Below are 23,501 nucleotides of genomic sequence, written 5' to 3'. Positions count from 1 at the left end.
TTGGGCTACCAGTTTTTCCCACAGCCGTCTAAGTGCTCCAAACCTTAACGTATCCACAATAACTATACCTGTGACTGGAAAAATTATCCCTTTTATTCCACACTAGGACAAACCAATATGAGGACACAAAAGCAGTTTTAACCCTGGCCCTTGTGAAGCCACAATGTACCAAAAGTATTATGCCAAACATAATTTGTATAAAAATTCCACATCACCATATTGGCCACCAAAAGATGAAAACAGATAACTCCCTAAATGTTATCTGGCTCTACTCCCCTAATATTAAACATAAAAACCACATGGGAAATATAAGAATTCAAATAGAAGTAACATAGACCAGTTATAAATGGTAAATAAAAAAGCTATTTGTGGTGACCAATGCTCTAATGTGAAAATTTGAGAATGAGGCAGAAAAATATCCAAGTGCTGGTGAATTTTCCCTTCCTGCTCCTGCTTCGGCTTCATCTCCTTGGCAGTCTGATGTCCACAATTGTCAAGAACTCTCAGTAATTGCATTGTTAGCATGCTAACTTTGTATGATTCTTCACTTAACAGAAATAAAAAAAATCATCAGAAATTACTACAGGGACTTGTATGCCAGCAAACAGGGAAATCTATCAGAAATAGATAGATTCCCGGACACATGCAACCTACCTAAGTTGAACCAGGAAGTCATAGAAAACCTAAATAGATCCATAACTCAGTCGGAAGTTGAATCAGTAATAAAGGCCCTCCCAACAAAGAAAAGCCCAGGACCAGATGGATTCACTGCTGAATTCTACCAGACATTTAAAGAAGAACTAACTCTAATTCTTCTCAAACTATTCAGAACAATCAAAAAAGAAGGAATCCTCCCAAATTCTTTTTATGAAGCCAGCATCACCTTAATCCCTAAGCTGGAAAAAGATGCAGCACTGAAAGAGAATTACAGACCAATATCCCTGATGAACATAGATGCAAAAATCCCCAATAAAATTCTGGCCAATAGAATGCAACAACACATCAGAAAGATCATCCACCCAGACCAAGTGGGATTTATCCCTGGTATGCAGGGATGGTTTAATGTGCGCAAAACAATCAACGTGATATACAACATTAGCAACCTGCAGAAGAAAAACCGTATGATTATCTCAATAGATGCCGAGAAAGCATTTGATAAAATACAACACCCGTTCATGATGAAAACTCTAATCAAACAGGGTATAGAAGTAACATTCCTCAATACAGTCAAAGCAATTTATGAAAAACCCACGGCCAACATCTTATTGAATTGGGAAAAGTTTGAAGCATTTCCACTGAGATCTGGGACCAGACAGGGATGCCCACTCTCACCACTGCTACTCGAGTGGGCATCGATATAGTTGTGGAAGTTTTAGCCTGAGCCATTAGGCAAGAAAAAAGAATGCAAAGGGATACAAATTGGGAAAGAAGAAGTCAAACTATCCCTCTTCGCAGATGATATGATTCTTTATTTAGGGGACCCAAAGAACTCTACTAAGAGATTATTGGAACTCATAGGAGAGTTTGGCAAAGTAGCAGGATATAAAATCAATGCACAGAAATCAACAGCCTTTGTATACACAGGCAATGCCATGGCTGAGGAAGAACTTCTAAGATCAATCCCATTCACAATAGCCACAAAAACAATCAAACACCTTGGAATAAATTTAACCAAGGACATCAAAGATCTCTACGATGAGAATTACAAGATCTTAAAGAAAGAAATAGAAGAGGATACCAAAAATGGAAAAATCTTCCATGCTCATGGATTGGAAGAATCAATATCATCAAAATGTCCATTCTCCCAAAAGCAATTTGTAGATTAAATGCAATACCAATCAAAATACCCAAGACATTCTTCTCAGATCTAGAAAAAATGATGCTGAAATTCACATGCATGCACAGGAGACCTCGGAAAGCAAAAGCAATCTTGTACAACAAAAACAAATCCAAGAGGCATCACAATACCAGATTTCAGGACATACTACAGGGCAGTTATAATCAAAACAGCATGGTACTGGTACAGAAACAGATGGATAGACCAATGGAACAGAATTGAAACACCAGAAATCAATCCAAATATCTATAGCCAACTCATATTTGATCAAGGATCCAAAACCAATCCCTGGAGTAAGGTCAGTCTATTCAATAAATAGTGCTGGGAAAATTGGATTTCCATGTACAGAAGCATGAAGCAAGACCCCTACCTTTCACCTTACACAAAAATCCACTCAACATGGATTAAAGACTTAAATCTATGATCCGAAACCATCAAATTATTAGAGAACATTGGAGAAACCCTTCAAGATATCAGAACAGGCAAAGACTTATTGGAAAAGGCTCCAGAAGCACAGGCAGTCAAAGCCAAAATTAACATTTGGGATTGAATCAAATTGAGAAGTTTCTGTACAGCAAAAGAAACAGGAAAGTGAAGAAGCAATGACAGAATGGAAAAAAAAAATATTTGCAAACTATGCAACTGATAAAGGGTTAATAACCAGAATCTACAAAGAGATCCAGAAACTCCAAAACAACAAAACAAACAACCCACTTAAGAGATGGGCCAAGGACCTCAATAGACATTTTTCAAAAACAGAAATCCAAATGGCCAACAGGCACAAGAAAAAATGTTCAGGATCACTAGCAATTAGGGAAATGCAAATCAAAACCACAATGAGGTTTTACCTCACCCCAGTTAGAATGGCTGACATATAGAAATCTACCAACAATAGATGCTGGTGAGGATGTGGGGGAAAAGGGACCCTAACCCACTGTTGGTGGGAATGCAAACTGGTCAAGCCACTATGGAAGTCAGTCTGGAGATTCCTCAGAAAACTGAATATAACCCTACTATACAGCCCAGCCATCCCACTCCTTGGAATTGACCCAAAGGAAATTAAATTGGCAAACAAACAAGCTGTCTGCACATTAATGTTTATTGCAGCTCAATTCACAATAGCTAAGACCTGGAACCAACCCAAATGCCCATCAACAGTAGACTGGATAAAGAAATTATGGGACATGTACTCTATAGAATACTATACAGCAGTCAAAAACAATGAAATCTGGTCATTTGCAACAAGATGGAGGGATCTGGAAAACATTATGCTGAGTGAATTAAGCCAGTCCCAAAGGGACAAATATCATATGTTCTCCCTGATTCGTGACAACTAACCAAGCACCAAAGAGGAAACCTGTTGATATGAAATGCTCATTATGAGAAACAGTGACTTGATCAGCCTTTGCCCTGACTGTTAATGAACAACTTAATACTTTATCCCTTTTAGTATTTTTTGCTCTACTTAATACTATTGGTTGGACTCTGTAATTAACATACAATTATACTTAGGTGTTTAAATTTAACTGAAAAGCGATCCATGTTAAATATAAGAGTGGGAATAAGAGAGGGAGGAGATGTACAATTTGGGACGTGCTCAATCTGACTTGCCCCAAACGATAGAGTTAGAAATGTGCCAGGGGATTCCAATTCAATCCCATCAAGTTGGCATGTACCAATGCCATATCTCTAGTCCAAGTGATCAGTTTCAGTTCACAATTGATCATAATGATAGGATTAAGAGTCAAAGGGATCACATAAACAAGCCTAGTGTCTGCTAATACTAACTGATAGAATTAAAAAGGGAGAGAACAATCTAACATGGGAAGCGGGATACACATCAGACTCATAGAATGGCAGATGTCCTAAACAGCACTCTGGCCTCAGAATCAGCCCTTAAGGCATTCGGATCTGGCTGAAGAGCCCTTGGCATGGAAAGCCAAGACACTCTGGAAAAAAAAAAAAAAAAAACCTAAATGGAAGATCTCTGTGAGTGAGATCCCAGTAGAAAGAACAGGCCATTAAAGAAGAGGTATCTTTCTCTGAAGGGAGGAGAGAACTTCCACTTTGACTATGACCCTGTCGGAATAAGATCAGAGTCAGCGAACTCAAAATGCTTCCATAGCCTTGGCAACTCATGACAAGAGCCTAGGGAGATTATTGATGCCATAAACAAGGGTGTCAAATTGTTAAGTCAACAACAGGAGTCACTGTGCACTTACTTCCCATGTAGGATCTCTGTCTTTAATGTGTTGTACAATATGAATTAATGCTATAACTTGTACTCATACAGTATTTTATACTTTATGTTTCTGTGTGAGTGTAAACTGTTGAAATCTTTACTCAATATATACTAAATTGATCTTCTGTATATAAAGATAATTGAAAATGAATTGATGTGAATGGAATGGGTGAGGGAGTGGGAGATGGGATGGTTGTGGGTGGGCAGGAGGTTATGGGGAAGAAAAAGTCATTGTAATCCATAAATTGTACTTTGGAAATTTATATTTGCTAAATAAAAAATGGGAAAAAAAGAAAAAAAAAACCACATGCCAGTCTCTGTGTCTATAACATCAGGGGGCTACAACAAACTGATGCCACAGGATATCTATTTTCTACATCAAGATGAGGTTCCTAAAATGTACTCATATTCACAAAGAGATCTTAAGACAATCTATTTAATTAAGGACTTCATTGTTCCTAATGATTATTTGTATATGTAGCTTAAACCCATCTATTATTTCAAATTAAATATAGCAGAAATATGCCATTTTTATTCTGATTTTTTTTCTTTATTTGGAAACTAGATATCTAAAAATTGAGTATATGGAGATTTTAGGAAATGCTGTTATTTAAACCTTGTTTTTAAAATAAGGATAAAAAGTGTGTCCCCATATTTTGTTTTTGGAAACTGTTTGGTATTTTAGAGGCTTTTTCATGCTTTATTTGGAATCCACACAAGAGCTCTAAACCTCAAAGCCATGTAGGGATGAAAGGTTGACTGCTTTGATTTGAATTATAATTTTCAGTGACGCAGCACCTTTCATCTGAGAATTCAAAGCCATCCTCAAGAAAATGCATTCATTATCCCAATACCCCTTCAAGGCAGCAAGAACTTACTTAGAGCTGGAGAAACAGATGCACAAACAGAGAAAGTGAATGGCTGAATATGTTTTTAAAAGACACAAACTCACCAAACATCTCAACTTTCTATTTTGTTCTGAAATCGAAATTAAATTTGCTTAGAATCAGAGAGGTTATAATAAAGGTGTTTTTTCTCCCCAAGAGTGTCATATATAAAAGCTCAGTTTCTTTTTTCAATGTTTATTTTATTTATTAACTATGAGACAGATAGACAGGCTGAGAGGGAGAGAGCTCAACACTCCTCAAATACTTGTTATGGTGAAGATTTGGCTGAGGCCAAAGCTGGGAGATTGGAACTCAATCCAAGTTTAGCTGTTTGACAAAGCTCAGTAACTCTGCTTACCAACTATAACTTTTGTGAAATGTGGCTAAAAGGAACATTAGGTGGGGAGGAATGGATACAGAGTCAGGTCCTTTAGATAGATGACACTACAAAATATCAGAAGACAAGACAAAGGGCTGGTGTTGTGGTGTAGTGGGTTAAACCACTGCCTTTAGCATCCCATGTAGGCTCCAGTTCAAGTTATTTCTGCTCCACATCTGATCCAGTTCCCTCCTAATGTCCATGGGAAAGCAGTAGAAGATGGTGCAAGTGTTTAGGCCCCTGCACCCACATGAGAGACCTGGAAGAAGCTCTTTGCTACTAGTTTCTGCCTCACCCAGCCTCAGCCATTGTGGCCATTTTGGAGAGTGAACCAGAAGATGGAAGATCTATGTCTCTCTCTTTTTCTCTCTCTCCCTTTGTAACTGTGTTTCAAATAAATAAAATAAATCTTTAAAAAAAAAGACAAAATAATAAGGAAGTCCCTGTGTATTGATTCCAGTTCCTCATATACAGCTTTAAGAGAAGTCTGTTAACTCACTGGAACTTCATCGTTGGAACCATTTCTTTCTTCTCCATTTCCAGTGGGTACCAACACCTTTCCTCGGGCTGTTGCAACAGCTTCCCAATTCATCTCTTCTCCCAAATTTTCTCCTCTCCGAACAAGTCTTCAGTGATAGCCAGAGATTTTTTTTTTAATATATCTCTTTTCTACTTGAAATCATTCTTTAATGACTTCACTGAGGCAGAGGTTAGCAAATATTTTTGCTTGAGACAGAGCCATCTTCAGCAAAGTGGCCTCAGATAAATTTCTATCCACATCAGTTGGTATATCTTTCCTATATAAGACCCTCTCTTGATCACCTATAAGTCATATGTGGCAGGTTAGTGATATGGAAAGTCTGTGCTAATGTAATTAAGTGAATTTTCTTGGCTTCCAAGCTGCCCTGGGGTAGATCCAGCATTTAAATTCAGTTCTGAATTCTAACTAATTCCCACTTTAGGGTAAAATTTGTGAATTAAGGTATAAGTGAGTTGGGGAGATGGAAGAACGGAAATATTGACATCTTATTGCAATTTGAGCTCATTGCTGCACTAGAAAGGAAATTTGTTGATAGCCTTTTAGAGATCATTGCAAAGCAGCAGATGGACACATTTCCAAGCTTTTGAGCTATTCACCTGGTCCTTTATTCAACTGCTTGGTCTTTGTAGTTCAGTTAATTTACACAGTCTGTGGCACTAAGATCCATTCACTAGGATCTGTATAAATGTTTTCTTTTTTTTAACTTTTATTTAATAAATATAAATTTCCAAAGAATAGTTTATGGATTACAATGGCTATTTCCCCCCATAACTTCGCTACCACCCGCAACCCTCGCATCTCTCACTCCCACTCCCATTCCATTCACATCAAGATTCATTTTCAATTACCTTTATATACAGAAGATCAATTTAGTATATATTAAGTAAAGATTTCAACAGTTTACACTCACACAGAAACATAAAGTATAAAATACTGTTTTACTACTAGTTACAGCATTAATTCACATTGTACAGCACATTAAGGACAGAGATCCTACATGGGAAGTAAGTGCACAGTGACTCCTGTTGTTGACTTAACAATTTGACACCCTTGTTTATGGCATCAATAATCTCCCTAGGCTCTTGTCATGAGTTGCCAAGGCTATGGAAGCCTTTTGAGTTCGCTGACTCTGATCTTATTCCGACAGGGTCATAGTCAAAGTGGAAGTTCTCTCCTCCCTTCAGAGAAAGGTACCTCCTTCTTTCATGACCCATTCTTTCTACTGGGATCTCACTCACAGAGATCTTCCATTTAGGTTTTTTTTTTTTTTTTTTTTTTTTTTTTTTTTTTTTTCCAGAGTGTCTTGGCTTTTCATGCCTAAAATACTCTCATGGGCTCTGCATTCATATCTGAATGCCTTAAGGGCTGATTCTGAGGCTAGAGTGCTATATAGGACATCTGCCATTCTATGAGTCTGCTGTGTATCCCACTTCCCATGTTGGATTGTTCTCTCCCTTTTTAATTCTATCAGTTAGTATTAGCAGACACTAGGCTTGTTTATGTGATCCCTTTGACTCTTAATCCTATCATTATGATCAATTGTGAACTGAAACTGATCACTTGGACTAGAGATATGGCATTGGTACATGCCAACTTGATGGGATTGAATTGGAATCCCCTGGCACATTTCTAACTCTATCGTTTGGGGCAAGTCAGATTGAGCATGCTCCAAACTGTACAAGTTGTTTTTAAGTTAAAATATCTTAAACCTGAAGGTATTGTATCTTGGCATACTCACAATATGAAAATTTAAATTAAAGCTTAAAAAAGGCTTGGCATTCTCAGTCAATTTAGCTCTTGCTAAATACAATATTTAAAGGCAGTAAACAAATGTTAATATTTCACAACAAAGCATAGGGAATACCTACATATTTTATGCTAAAATGCCACAGTGTGTTCTCCTCCATGCATTTTTAAAATGTAATATCCCCCTCCTTCCTCTCACATCATTCATCCTTATACTCAAATATGGCTAAATCTTTCTAGCTCTAGGAGTATGCACTGTGGTGCAGTGGGTTAAAGTCTCAGCCTGCAATGCAGGCATCCCATATGGGCACTGGTTAGAATTCCAAATGCTCCACTTCCAATCCACCTGCCTGCTAATGTATATGTGAAAGCAGTGTAGGATGACCCAAGACCTCTCCTCTTCCCTCTCTTCCCCTTTCCCCTACCTCCTTCCTTCTCCTTCCTTGCCTCTCCTGTCTTACTTCCTCTATCTTCTGACAGATTCTATACAGAATTTCAATCAGCAACCAGACCCAAATGGCTGAGTTCTCTGCAATTTTGATGCAGTATTTCACCAATGTCTATGAGTACTTATCGCACATAAGTACCATTGTGAGTAGGCATTGTCATTCTCGTTTCATCATGTGCTCTTTTAGGTCAGGAGTTGCATCTTGCTCATTCCAAATAGAACTAGTGCATGCTGATGGATAGCAGATCCTCAGGTCATGATTATCTAACAGGAACTGAATGCTGATAGTGCCTCTTTGATCAAAACCATGTGAGCTATGGTAATGTGGAGTTACAAGTAGCTGTCAGTTCTCTTCTTCATTGACAAGTATCAGGCCAATGTGTGATTTCCTCAGAGAATATTGTCCAAATGTGGCTAATATTCAACAAATTGCTCTCACGCAAACCTTACCCTGGTTTTCATTAGGAATTCTTTAAGAGGTTTGTAGGTTGCTCTGCCAACCCTAAAGTCCATGGCAGCATATAAAGCACATAGATTCATGTTCATTACTAATTCCAGGGAGGTAGCCAAAAGCCTTTCTTCTCATTCTCTGAATTTATAATTTCTGCTCCCAATCCCTGCTGCCTCTGCTTGATCAGTGCCACCTCTTCCCTTGCAATTCCCATTCAAGACATCACTGGCCTCACGAATAATGACAAAGTACACTTAACTCTCAGAATCATGTTCATAGAAGATATAGGGATTGGCCATTATGGTACCATCAGCTAAGCCTCCATTTACAGTGCCAGCATCGCATGTTGAAATGCAGGTTCAAGTCTTGGCTGGTTCTCTTCTGAACTAGCTCCCTGCTGGTGTGTCTGGGAAGGCAGCAGTAGATGGTCCAAGTACTCAAGTCCCTGCCACACATGGGAGACTTGGAGGGAGTCCCAGGCTCCTGGATTACTCATGGTCCAGCCCTGGCCATTGTGGCCATTTGGGGAGTGAAGATGGTATCTTTCTCTCATCCCTCTATCTCTCTCTCTTTCTCCTTTTCAAACAAACAAATAAATATTTTTAAATACAGAGAGCCAGCTGTGGCATAGTGGGCTAAGACCTATGGTGCTGGTATCCCATATGGGTGCCGGTTCAAGTGCTGGCTACTCTTCTTGTGATCCGGCTCTTTGCCATGGCCTGGGAAAGCAGTGGAATATCGCCCAAGTGCTTGGGCCCCTGCACCCATGGAAGATCCAGAAGCTCCTGGCCCCTGGTTTAAGGTTGGCTCAGCTCGGGTCGCTGAGGCCATCTGGGGAGTAAATCAACAGATCGAAGATCTTTCTTTCTTTCTCTCCCTCTCTCTGTCTGCAATGCTTCCACTCAAATAAATAAATACAATTTTATAAAAATATATAGATAAGAAATAAGACCTAGTAGAATTTAGGAGTGCTCTGGCGCTGTGACACAGCGGGTTAATGCCCTGACCTGAAGCACCAGAATCCCATGTAGGTGCCAGTTCAAGACCCAGCTGCTCCACTTCCAATCCAGCTCACTGCTGTGGCCTGGAAAAGCAGTAGAAGATGGCCCAAGTCCTTGGACCCCTGAACCCATGTGGGAGACCTGGAAGAAGCTTCTGGCTCCTGGCTTCGGAATGGCACCGCTCCAGCCATTGCGGCCAATTGGGGAGTGAACCATCAGATGGAGGACCTCTCTTCTCTCTCTCTCTGCTTCTCCTTTCTCTGTGTAACTCTTTCAAATAAATAAATAAATCTTTTTAAAAAAAGAATTTAGACACAATATGTTCCAAAGTCATACAGATGGAGATGATTTAATTTAAACTTCTCACATTATTTTGAGGTAAGGAGTCTTGAGTTTTGTCTTTTCAGAACACTGAGCTATTGTCCACCATTTCCCCCCCAATGTTCACAATCACAAATGTGTTTAAACACTAACAGGGTAAAATAAGTGAGTGAGGCAGATGGGAAATTCAGTGGAGTGAATGTGAATCCATGGCTTTCTGAAGGATATGCTTTCATTTTGATGGAACACCCACTCGATTTTCAACATTGGACTGGCTTATCTGAGCATATTAATGGGTAGGTGAATCCCCTGGATCATTATTTCACAATTAATGATTGGTTTTTGTACTAAAATTGCTCCACCAACTCTAAAGTCAAATTTAAAAAAATAAATTAGATGCTAATCTTATGAAATGATGAAAAATATCTTCAAGATAGATCAACAAAAGATAATAAATAGAGCAAGATAATAAACACATATAGGGCAAACTAAAATTTTTCTACTCCTTCTTTTGGTGTTAATTATATTTTTATTAATAACCAAAGGACTACCTCATTAAATATATAAAATGATTTTAAGGTATAGAAAATAACTATAAAACAATCTATCCATTTTGATAAAAGACAATTTAAAATATTATTTATGGATTGGATTGAGTCTAATTGTTACGATACCACTTGGAATGCCATATTCTATGTCTAGGTCCCTGGGCTTGAGTCCTGGCTCCTATCCTGAGTCCAGCTTCTGGCTAACACACACTTTGGGGGACAGAGTTGATGATCATTGTTGGGATCCTGACATCCTACTGTAGAAACTGAGATTGAATTCTCGGTTCTTGGCTTCAGACCTCTCAGGCTTGAGGACACATGGGAAATGAACCCACTGATAGGAGCATAAGAACTCTTGTCTGTCTGCTTCTCTCTCTCTCTCTCTCCCCCTCTCGCTCTCTCTATGTGTGTATATATATATGTGTGTGTGTGTGTGTGTGTGTGTGTGTGTATACATATATATACCTCTGCATCTCAAATAAATAAATAAAAATGCAAAAATGAACAAAGCGCTCTATGCCTTTCTTAAATTCAATCCTCTCCATCTTCTCAGAGTAAACACCTGTCCTCAGTTTGGGTTTATCATTTCCTTGCTTTATATTTGACAATATCTTGTATGGTTTTTAGCGCTTCCAACCTTTCATAAATGATATCATACTATGTGTTATTTTACAACATTCTTTGTTTGCTTGAACTTGTGCCCTGATATTCATTCATGTGCCTGAAATTCATCTTTCTTTCAAATTGTTCTGTCAGTGACTATTTATTTGTCACCCTGCACTATGGAGATTTGTGCACACAAAAACAGCATGGAAATGGCTCCTGATACACTGTGCTCCTAGAAATGTAGTGACAGGTGTATTGGACACCTTGTATAAGACTACACAAACTATTGATGTCACCACTGTCTCCAGCAATGTCTCTGATCAACAGTCTCTAGCAAGTTGACTGGCTTCATGTTTCACACACCTCACATTAAAGAGACATCGTGCATCTCTAATTTCCTGCTTCTGCATTTTTCTGAGAAAACAGTGTAAGGGACCAAGAAGAGTTCACCCAGCAGCCACTGTACCTGCCGGCATGTGTGCCTTTTTCTTGAGCCAAAACACCCATCTGGTATGCATGACTCCAACTTGATCATGTAAAGGCAAACTATTTCCAAAGGATATTGAACCAATTTACACTCTCACTAGCAATGCTCATGATGCTCCAGTCTAGCCAAAACAAAACGCTGTCAGACTGTGTGCTTTTTATTTGACAAATCTGTCAGCTGCGACATGATATCTTGGTCTAATTTCATTAATCATGTCCTTCTGCACAACTAAGTTTGATCAACTTTTCACACATTTAGTAGTGATTTAAGATACTTCTTGTGTATAAAGTAAGTGTACTTTTGTCTGCTTGGTTTACTTTTGCTTACAGAATTGAAATCATTCTTTATAAACTTTAGGTACCTATTTTCAATTTTACATTTTGCAGCAATAATATCTCATAACTAAACCTATGTTTTCTCTCTCGTGTCTTTTGATGAGCTAGTGTATTTAATTTATTGCCATGGAAATTACTAATATGTTCCTTTACATTTATAATATTCTTGATTTAAAAGTTTCTGCCTAGCCTAAGGTTGAAAAAATAGTCTATGAGGTGAAAGAAAAGTTTCTATATTATTTTCTACAAGTTGAGTAATTTTTCTATTCACCTTTAGGCTATTAATTCATCTGGAATAAATTATTTTGCACGATGTAAAGTAGGGCTCCAACTTTATTTTATTATATTGTGGGATACCAACTTCCCTAGAATCTTCTACACAATTGTGTCTTCCTTTTACAAACCTAATAAAGGTGTCACCTCATGAATTACCTTGCAGAAACTTTGGAATTTTTACCCCTTGCTTTTGTTTTGTTTTATGAATTTTTATATCCATCAAACATCCAAAGCAATAAATTAATAGAACTAGGTCCATGGTACTTATTATCTGGCAAGATAAATCTTTTTGTCTTACATGAAAGATCTCTGTGAGCGAGACCCCAGTGGAAAGAACGGGCCATTAAAGAAGGATGTACTTTTCTCTAAAGGGGGGAAAGAACTTCCACTTTGCTAATGGCCCTGTCTAAATACTGATGGATACTGTGGACTCAAGAAGCTTCCACAGCCTTGGCAGCTCATGTCAAGAGCCTCAGGTGATCATTGATATCATACGTAAGTGTGTTACTCATTGTGCACTTACTCATCATGCAGGACTTCTGTCCTCAATGAATTGTACTATGAGAATTAACTGTAAAACTTGTTCTCAGTTTTTTATTGTGTGTGTGTATGTGTGTGTATGTGAAATTGGTGAAACTGTTACTTAGTATAGAGTTGGTCTTCTGTGTATAAAGTTAATTGAAAATGCATCTTAATGGAGAATAAGACTGAGAATGGGAGAGGGATGAGGAAGGGGGTGAGAGGGCAGGTATGGTTGGAAGAATCACTATTTTTTTTTTAACACTTTTTTTTTTTATTTGACAGGTAGAGTTATAGACAGTGAGAGAGAGAGACAGAGAGAAAGGTCTTCCTTCCATTGGTTTACGCCCCAAATGGCAGCTACGGTCGGAGTTACGCCGATCCGAAGCCAGGAGCCAGGTGCTTCCTCCAGGTCTCCCACATGGGTGCAGGGGCCCAAGCACTTGGGCCATCTGCCACTGCCCTCCTGGGCCACAGCAGAGAGCTGGACTTGAAGAGGAGCAACTAGGACTAGAACACGGCTCCATATGGGATGCCGGCGCCTCAGGTAGAGGATTAACCAAGTGAGCCATGGCGCCGGCCCCATCACTATGTTCTTAAAGTTGTACTTATGAAATTTGTACTTGTTAAATAAAATGCTTCTAAAATATGGTTATATTGAAAATAAAAATAATTTTTATTCAAGAAAGGTTTATTATCCTTGATCCTTTGCATTTCTCTGAATATTTTGTAATCATTTTGTCAGTTTCAAAGATGATTCTAGAGCCATTTGCTGACAATTTTTAAAATATTACATTTGATTTGGGGAAAAATTTAGTATCTTAAAAGTTAGATTTTCCAGTCCAGGTATATTTTCATTTCTCAATGACTTTAATATCTTTAATAATGTTATATAAATTCCTTGATAAGTACAAAAACCTTTTTATCATATTTATTTTCAAGTTTGTTAAATTTTAATGTTATTTGAAAAATTAGTAGGGGTTAATCTGGTGGTTGAGATATCTATGTCCCTTAGCCTAGTGTAAGGTTCCATCTCTACCTCTGGTTCCTAATTCCAGCTTCCTGTTAATGTAGATCAGGGGGACCCAGTGATGGCTCATGGAGTCGGGTTCCTGCCACATATTTGGGAGATACAGATATCATTACTGGCTCCTGGCTTCTCCATCCCAGATCCTGTCCTGTGGAAATTTGGAGAGTAAATCATCAAATGGGAGGTCTCTCTATATTTGTTGACCCATCTGTCTTTCTATGTACTTTTCAGTCTCTCTGTATCCCCAATATTAGAAAGAGAGAGACAGAGAGAGAGAGAGAGAGAGAGAGAGAGAAACACTGGCAACATTCGACAAAATCAACTTTTCAGAACTTTGGAAATTATTCAATGTCTTGGAACAATCTGAAAAGCATTTATTCAAGAAATTTAGTAGAAAAAATCAACTGTGTTCCATTTAACTTGTCCCTATCACCATCTGCTGCTCCCCAACTCCATAGTGGCATTGAAAGTCACTAATATTACAAACACAGAAGCTTTGACGACAGGCATCTAGAAGACATTAGTTGGGGAGAGAGATCACAAGTGCCCCCAAGAGCTCCAATCCCACAGCATCTTCACTGTCTGACCTGCTTAGGAATTCTCTCTTATTCAAAACTTAACTTATTTGACCTGAATCAGACATCATTCAGTGGAAACACATTCTCCAGGTTTTTTTTTTTTTTTCCAAAAGCAACTAAAAGCAATTGTTTAGCTACCTTTCTCCCTGAGATAATGAAATATCCCAAGTTAAAAGAGGAGAGATTTAAAAAATTGAAAAGAAAATCTGAGTAATGAGGCACCCCCAGGGGCTCTGAAAAGCTTTGGCATGTGTCTGCAATCTAGACAATTAAACACATGTGTATGGATTCACACATGCTCAGGAAACTCCTGATAATGCTCTTCTCATTTGCACTGACATCAACACTACACACAGGAAGGGAGGAAGAGCTAAGCAGACTCTTAAGTTGCATGAATGAGAATTAAGGAGTACACAAATTATACATCAACTGCTTACAAAATGTGTGAGAAGTTTATAGGTTGAGGTATTTATGAAACCAATGTCTAGCCATTAGCTGAGCACTAAGAAAACTGACTAGGGTCTGGTGATGTGGTATAGTGGGTAAAACTGTCAACTGGGGATCCAGCATCTCATATTGGCAGCAGTTCAAGTCTCAGCTGCTCCACTTCCCATCCAGCTCTCTACTGATGGTCTAGGAAAGCAGTGGAAGATGGCCCAAGTCCATGGAACCCTGCGCCCATATAGGGACCCAGAAGAAGCTCCTGGCCCAGCCCTAGTCATTGTGAACCAGTGGATGGAAGATATTCTCTGTCTCCCCGTCTCTCTCTTTCAAATAACAAATTTTAAAAAAGAACTGACTAGTAGATATATCTTTCCATTTATTTGTGCCTTTTTTTTTTCTTTGTTCACTACTTTGAAATCCATTTCACTACTTTTTCACTACTTGAAATCCATCCATGTTGCTGTGTGGAATTGTGAATAGCTGCTTTTCATATTCTAAACGATTTGGTGAGGTCACTGTTTTACTATACCACACTTTCACAATTGACAGTTGTCTGTATTGTTGTCAGTTTTATGTTAATAAAAATAGTTATTCTATGAACAGTTTTTATACAAATTTTATAGAGTACATGTCCACTCTTTCTTATTGATTACACAAAGTACTAAGTGGCTCTTCCTCTCATCTTTAGGTTTAATAGATGAGGTATTTTTCTAAAATATCTATAGAAAACTTACCTCCCATCAGCAGTATCTAAGCCATGTGTTATTATTCCACATCTCTGGCATTTATGGCTTAGTATTCATTCACTCACCATTCATTCATGCCTACTTTCCTTCATTTTAGATAATAGATCATGCAGTGTTACCTAATTGCATTTCCCTAGTTGCTAATAAAGGAGACCCCTTTCTCACAAGTTTTTTTGCTATTTGTATTTAATATTTTAGGAACCACTCCTTTATGGTCTACTAGGCTGGCCATTGTTTTCCTTATGGGTTCGGGTTCGCACAAGTCCATTTTATACTCTGTACAAGACCTATTGTTATTCTAAAGGTGATCTTCTGATGCACAGACTCTTAATTTGATGAAGAATGCTTGTCACTAGTGACCTCTGTGGGTTGTAGCACAGTCTGCATACAATGTAGGAAGTCTTTTGTCTTCTGTGGTCAGAAAGATGTTTTGTTGATGTCACACTGACAATGAGTGGTTATGAAAATCAAAGATGGAAGGAGTTCAAAAGACTCCCATACTGCCAGTTATACTCTGCTCCTATCTGAAAACAAAGCAAAATTAAGCAAAAACTTCCACCAAACAAAACGTGTGTGCTGGCAATAAGAAGTATTCATTATGAGAGTTGTATGATGTCGAGTATGAGTGAATCAGTTGCCATTCCTTCATAATGAGCTAGACCTAGCCATGGCTGCACAAGGAGGAATAAGCAAGTCCATCAAAGCAGTCTGCTTAGTGGAATGGAATGGACGCCCCAGCCTCGGGCAGTGAGTAGCGTTCAGTAAATTATCTTTGCCCAAGAACTAAATGGCACCTTTTAAAGAGTTCATTCACCTCACATGGATGAGCAGTTTACATCAGATAACAGATTCCTCACCTCTGTGATCCCGCCTGCTGCTATTATCTCAAAGATTTGTCACTGTCCTTTCACTTACGTTTCTGGATCAGGCTGGGGAATTGCATGGCTTTGAGAGCATAGATAGTTTTCCCTTTGCCAATCTTCCAGACATGAAAGTGCATACTGTGAACTGCTTTATGGCAGAAGGGGACGTGGGGGGAGGTGATAGATAATTTAGAACATTTTGAGGGATGGGAGGACATATGAAATTCTTGTTTCATGTAGCATAGCATCATGTTGTTTTCTGATTTAGTTTTAAACCCATTTTATTGATTGATTCAAGAGGCAGGGACATAAAGAGAGACAGAGAGAGCACTCTCATATGCTAGTTAACCCCTAAATTCCTACAATGGGTAGGACTAATCAGGGGACACAGCCAAGAGCTGGGGACTCCAATTAGTCTGTGCTATTATTTTGAGTTACTGAAAAAATACTTAAGTGACACATATTTACAATTAATATATTGGTCATAGTAATATCACATTGTTTGTAATATTTTAGTATCTTGTGCCACATATTTATGTAGCTGCATGTATTAAGAAATATTAGACTGGAAATACTTTATCTTCTATGTGTAAAGTGTACACACAAATGCATATATACATATATAATATGCATGCATATATGTATTAATTTGCTTAGTTATCAATGAACTGCTGACAGATATCATTATTTAACTTTTAAATTACATAAAAATTGGGGCCTAAGGAAGTTATGCATGTGTAGGAATTGACTTAATTCCATCTTGTTCTAAATTTATGTTCTTAAACACTTCACTGAAGGCACTAGAACTTTGTGCTTAATGAACAACAACCAGAATATATCAGAAGAAAAAAATTCAGGTAAAAGAAGTGGATTTAATGTTTGAAAAAATACATTGCAGGCAATGAAATTCAAAAGTAACAATAAAATGAGGACAAATGATAATAATGCCACGGTTAAACAAATGAAAGATGGACACAGTCAATATGTTATAGCTGTTGTTGCTCAACATAAGATTAAGACAAATTTGCATTGAAATAGTTCATGTCATGGCATTGTGCCATTCTTGGCCAGTGTCACTGTGTGTGTGTATGTGTGTGTGCAACAGTACTGTAGAAAACACTGTAGATTTTCTTTTCACATACATACACAAATACAAATGCTGAAGTAGTCATTATTCCCTCCAATTCAAGGTAGGTAAACTAAGGCAGAAGAGCTCTAAGTTTACTTTGCAAGGTCCTAAAGTCATTAAGTAGTCAAGGCAGGATTTAAAACAGGTCCCTTTGGAGGTATATGCAGTGATCTTCCTTTGTATCTCACAGCACTCTTGCCAAGGCATGGAGATGTTTACTAGTTATCCTGACACTGTCAGCGAAAGACATCCTGTGTATCAGTAGAACTCAGAAAGTTAAGGACATGCTGGATTTGAAATTCTCTCCCTTAGTTTCAAACTAATTAACTCTGAGACAAGAAACAAGCAAGGCTGGGTGCGAAATCTGTGCTGTGCTTTTGCGAAGTGGAACATCACACAGAGTCAACTGCTCTCCCCTGGAGGAGCTATCTCTTTTGTTTCCAATGATTTTAATTCCACAAGTGTTTGTTAATTTCCATTGTTCTTGAAACTCAATTTGGGTTTTCAATGGGAAATAGCATTTCAGTCTTCTTTAACATTGAGAACTAAACTTCCTTCGCGGTTCCTGGGAAATAGCAGAATCTTTTCTGTACTAGATGAAACAGCCTCCACTTCTGGGAGTGGACAACTGGCCATGCATTTCTGAGAACAATCACGTCTGACTTTGGAAGAGAAGAGAATTAGCTTTTGTGTCCAAAATCATTTGGGTTCCAGCTTGTCTACATAAACAGGGCTCTTCCTAAATATACATATATTTATGTATACATATATTTATGTATTTATTCATATATAAATATAAAATGAAATTATATAATATAAAATATATAAATATAAAATATATATAATATAAAATGAAATTATATATAATATATAATAAAATTATTTATTTATTCATTTATATATAAAGCTTTTGTTTTGAGTATCCTCTCCTCCTCAAAGCGAAAAAAACAACTTTTGTTCTAAAGTTTGAGAGATTGGGAAGGAGGGGACTGTTGGGATAAATGAGAGGTGGACGTCTCATACTGCATTTGTATTGGAAGGGCATGAGAGCTGACAGGTGCTTACTGGTGCCTTGTGGAAGATCCAGTTGAAGAGCTTCATTCAGGTGCCTGGAGCTAGGATGGATTGGTATCCTGTCTTTATGCGGATGAGGGCTTCCTGCTCACATGAGCCTAGCTCAGTGCTAAACCAGTCAGTTCAGGAAGGAGTGCGGTGCCCAAATGGTACCATGCCCTTTCCTATTCTCCTCCAGGCACTTTCTGTGTAGCTTGCCCCCTGTTCATGATAAGGACTGCTGTAAGAATAAAAGGAGATCCCTGCATCTCTGTCAAAGAGGGGAAGGGGCAATCATTTCACCCTCTCTAGTATTGTCCTGGGAAAACAGGAATACCCAGAACCGGGACTGTGCAGCTAAAGCAGTATTTTTTTCAGAGCTCATAGTGAATATTCTGTAGGTCATCACTGACTGGGCATAGTGAGGAGAGAATGGGAGCAACTGTCAGTTATCATAGAGCAACTCTGTGCCAGGAATTATCATTGCCGAATCCTTTGTGTTTTTATTTCTCATTTTTAACTTCTCACAATCCCTCAGTGTGGTAGTTATATGCAAATCTACAAAAGGAATGAGTTAAAGCCCTGAAATGTTACAATACTTCCTTATGATCACTTGCATTGCAATGCACAAAACCGGATCAGACGCTTTGTTAGGTCTAACATCAAAGCCCTACTTCTCTTTTATGATAGAACACTTCTTCATTGTGCTAATTCTCTGTGTTGCTTTAGGCAAATCATTTAACCACTTTGGACCTCAAACAATATATCTGAGAGAGTAGAACAAAACGATTGTCCATTACAACGCTTCACAGGTTTGCATTTCAATGTGGAAGTAAGCAGGAGTGAGCCACTTGTAAAATTTTTTCCACCTTGAATATCACACACCAGCTTATCCCAGCGTAACCAAAGGGGTCTGTCACAGCTGTTTAGCCTCCCTTGATCTGTCTTCATCGCATGTGCTTTTCTTGGAGTTTGGGGCAGGATGTGGGAATGAAACAGGATTGTGAAAGCAGAGCAGTCCCGCCTAATGTTGCTCCTTTGATTAAAGGGAACTTTCTCTTGTCCTTGGCATGTGTATTGAAAACTGTGGCTGTTTCAGGACTGTCTTTCCATCATCATCAAGAAGCAGACAAGGACTAAATGTGTTTAGGGAATGCCTGATTGCTTCCTCTCCATTCTGAGTGAGTCGGGCTGAAGGGTCATGGTTGATGTGAAAGAGCTGATGGGAGGAACTTCTCAGGATGTTCCTCACTGTGAATCATGCTGGCATTCTCTGTCACCCCTGCGTCTTCCAGTCTGATTGATACAGAAGGTGTTTTGAGTTGAAAAAAAGATGACCAAAGATAAATTCCACAACATTTGTAATGAGGCAGGAGACAGTGAAAGATCAACAAACTACTGCCAAGCTAGAATCTTCATTTCTTTTGAGTTAGCTCCTGCAAATGAAGATTACAGTAGTCAAGGCAAAATAATAGGAGACGGTGAATGTAAGAGTCCCTCAGACTTAGCTAACAATGGGGAAGAGACAAATGTGGAGCAAACATACCACTTTCACAATCCAAAACCCCTCTCCACTAAAATGCTGCCAATTTTTCAGCTGTCATACTGAAGTGGTGAATAGGCTGGATGCTTTGAAAGGAGTATTGTTGCATAGTCAGGACTGGCAGAGTTTGTGGAGAAATCCCACATAACACTGCGTAACACTATTACATTCCCACCTGAAACCATCTCCCTACTCTCCTTCCAAGTGAAATCGTCAGAAAATCAAAAACAGAAGCAAGATAGATTCATAGGAGAAAGTGGAGGGGGAGGGAGAGAGAGAGAGAGAGAGAGAAGCCATTTTGGATCTATCCACACATTTTTGAAAGCAATAAGTCACACAGCTAAGAAGTTCCAAAGACAGCATGTCTTTGGCCATAGCTCAAGACCATGTCTACTATGCTCTGTGGCCACTTACATTCTAATGCATGAGATATTTCTTGCATGGGATCTATATGGGTGGTGGCCCAGATGAAGGGCTGCTAATATCGAAAGCCTGTGGTCAAACAGGACGAATGAAACATCTGAACAAATTGGTATTCCTGGTTGGCTTACTTCTTGTTCTTTCGCAATCTTCCTTAGAGTCTAAGAGACATTATCAGTGACATTTATCATTGTAGCAAACACCTGGATACTGTGCCTCTGTTCTATTAGTCTTCATTGCACCAGATGGAACAGTGGAAGGTTTTTCTTCTCTCTTCCAACATCATCTTCATGTAATAGATACTGAGTAGACAGCAACGTCTATTGTAGTTATGATTCACATACATTGCACCAAAATCTTAAGCTACTGGACGGAAAAACTCCTCAGGTGGTCCAGAGATCACATCACACACTGAAATTATCTTGAACTATGACCTATGGAGCTATTCCTACTGCCTCCCAAAATGTGCACAACCAAAATAGAAAGTATTTTTAATTATTTTATTATTTTTATTTTTCATTAGTTTTAACAGGTTCAGTATAGTTCATAGATACAATTCTCAGAATATAATGATATTCCCTTCTTCCCTCCCTGTCTCTCTTCCCCTTTCCTTAACTCTTCCTTTCTTTCTTGGATTTGATTCCTCCACAAAACCAGAAATTCTGAAGCATTGCTGGGAGAGCACAATCACAATTATTCTTGTCTTCCCTTCGCTCTTCCTGCACGTGGGGCATTTTAAGCACTGGACTCCCTCTCTGCCTTCCTTTCCACAGGAACTAGCAGTATTAATTTTGATACCTTTACACAGAAACAGACATTCAGACACGGTCCAAGACAGTGTACCTCTTATACACATGTGCAGTCTAATGCACGATAATTTATTCATACAGACACACAAAGAGACAATCACATCAATATATAGTACATATTTAGATAGTCATTATATAGATTCATAGTCATACATCTATGGCTCTCTAACAGAAGATACAACTTTACTTTTCTTAGCCTTTTACTTTGGGGACAGTTCTTTTGCCCCCTTGTTCCTCTATAAATTCCTCAACTTTTACCTATGTTTTTCACATTCTGGAGGGTGCCTATTTCACATATTTATAGAATGAAGATTTATTAAGCATCCATTGCATTCCAGGCATGATGTTGGATTCTGAAGCTAAACTCTGAACGAGTCAGACAAGTTTCCTATTTTCATAAGCATTCATGCTGCTGGCAGGAGATAGAAAAGATATAAGTTGGTAAATATGTAAATACTTTATAGCATGCAAAAAGAAATTGAAAGGAATTATCACTTTTGGATTGCGTATTTTTAAATTCAATTTTTATACTGCTAATACTATGTACTTGTCATCTACCAGAAACTATAACAGAGAGTATAAAAATGGATAGAAAAAATAATATCTAGAAAGGCAAACTCACAGCAGTACAAGAGATGGAGAGAGAAGTAAGAGAAAGGTATGTCATGTATGTGAAGAGAATAGATCCTATCAAGAACACAAAGGCATAGTTACACTGAACACAGTGAGTGATTTTTGTGTAGAGTGATAGTGGTCCAATTCATTTGTATTCAGATCTCTTGTTCTCCTAGCATCAGTTCCTGAAGATATTATTTTCCTTGAATGTGTACTGTTGACACCTTCAACAAAGGTCAGTGGACTGTAGCATATGCATGGTTTCTTTCTGTGCATTCTATTTTCATTCAACAGTCCATATTCTGGTCTATTTCATAGTGCCATATTGTTTTTTTTTTTTTTTTTGAATTAAACAAAATCTTTTTTTTACTTATTTAGTGAATATAAATTTCCAAAGTACAGTTTATGGATTACAATGGCTTCCCCCCTATAATTTCCCTCCTACTCGCACCCCCCCATCTCCCGCTGCCTCTCCCATTCCATTCACATCAAGATTCATTTTCAATTATCTTTATATACAGAAGATCAATTTAGTATATATTAAGTAAAGATTTCAACAGTTTGCACCCACACAGAAACACAAAGTGGAAAATACTGTTTCAGTACTAGTTATAGCATTACTTCACATTGGACAACACACTAAGGACAGATCCTACATGAGAAGTAAGTACACAGTGACTCCTGTTGTTGACTTAACAATTTGACACCCTTGTTTATGGCATCAGTAATCTCCCTAGGTTCTTGTCATGAGTTGCCAAGGCTATGGAAGCCTTTTGAGTTCACCGACTTCGATCTTATTCCAACAGGGTCATAGTCAAAGTGGAAGTTCTCTCCTCCCTTCAGAGAAAGGTACCTCCTTCTTTGATGGCCCATTCTTTCTACTGGGATCTCACTCACAGAGATCTTTCATTTAGGTCTTCTTTGTCTTTGTTTTCCAGAGTGTCTTGGCTTTTCATGCCTAAAATACTCTCATGGGCTCTGCATTCATATCTGAATGCCTTAAGGGCTGATTCTGAGGCCAGAGTGCTATATAGGACATCTGCCATTCTATGAGTCTGCTGTGTATCCGCAGATCGTTCTCTCCATTTTTGATTCTCTCAGTTTCTCTCAGTTAGTATTAGCAGAAACCAGTCTTGTTTATGTGATCCCTTTGACTCTTAATCTTATCATTATGATCAATTGTGAACTGAAATTGATCACTTGGACTAGTGAGATGGCATTGGTACATGCCACCTTGATGGGATTGAATTGGAATCCCCTGGTATGTTTATAACTCCACCATTTGGGGCAAGTCAAGCTTGAGCATGTCCCAAATTGTACATCTCCTCCCTCTGTTACTCCCACTCTTATATTTAACAAAGATCACTTTTCAGTTAAATTTAAACACCTAAAAATAATTTGTGTCAATTACAGAGTCCAACCAATAGTACTGGAACAAAAAATACTAAAATGGATAAAGTATTACATTGTACATCAACTGTGGGGACAAGAGCTTATCAAGTCACTGTTTCTCATAGTGTCCATTTTACTTCATCAGGTTTCCCCTTTGATGCTCAGTTAGTTGTCGCCGATCAGGGAGAACATATGATATTTGTCCCTTTGGGACTGGCTTAATTCACGCAGCATAATGTTTTCCAGATTCCTCCA

This window comes from Oryctolagus cuniculus, chromosome 6 (assembly GCF_964237555.1).
Source record: "Oryctolagus cuniculus chromosome 6, mOryCun1.1, whole genome shotgun sequence".
NCBI lineage: Eukaryota > Metazoa > Chordata > Mammalia > Lagomorpha > Leporidae > Oryctolagus > Oryctolagus cuniculus.
The sequence above is the reverse complement of the archived record's forward strand: the minus strand, read 5'-3'. Positions refer to the sequence as shown.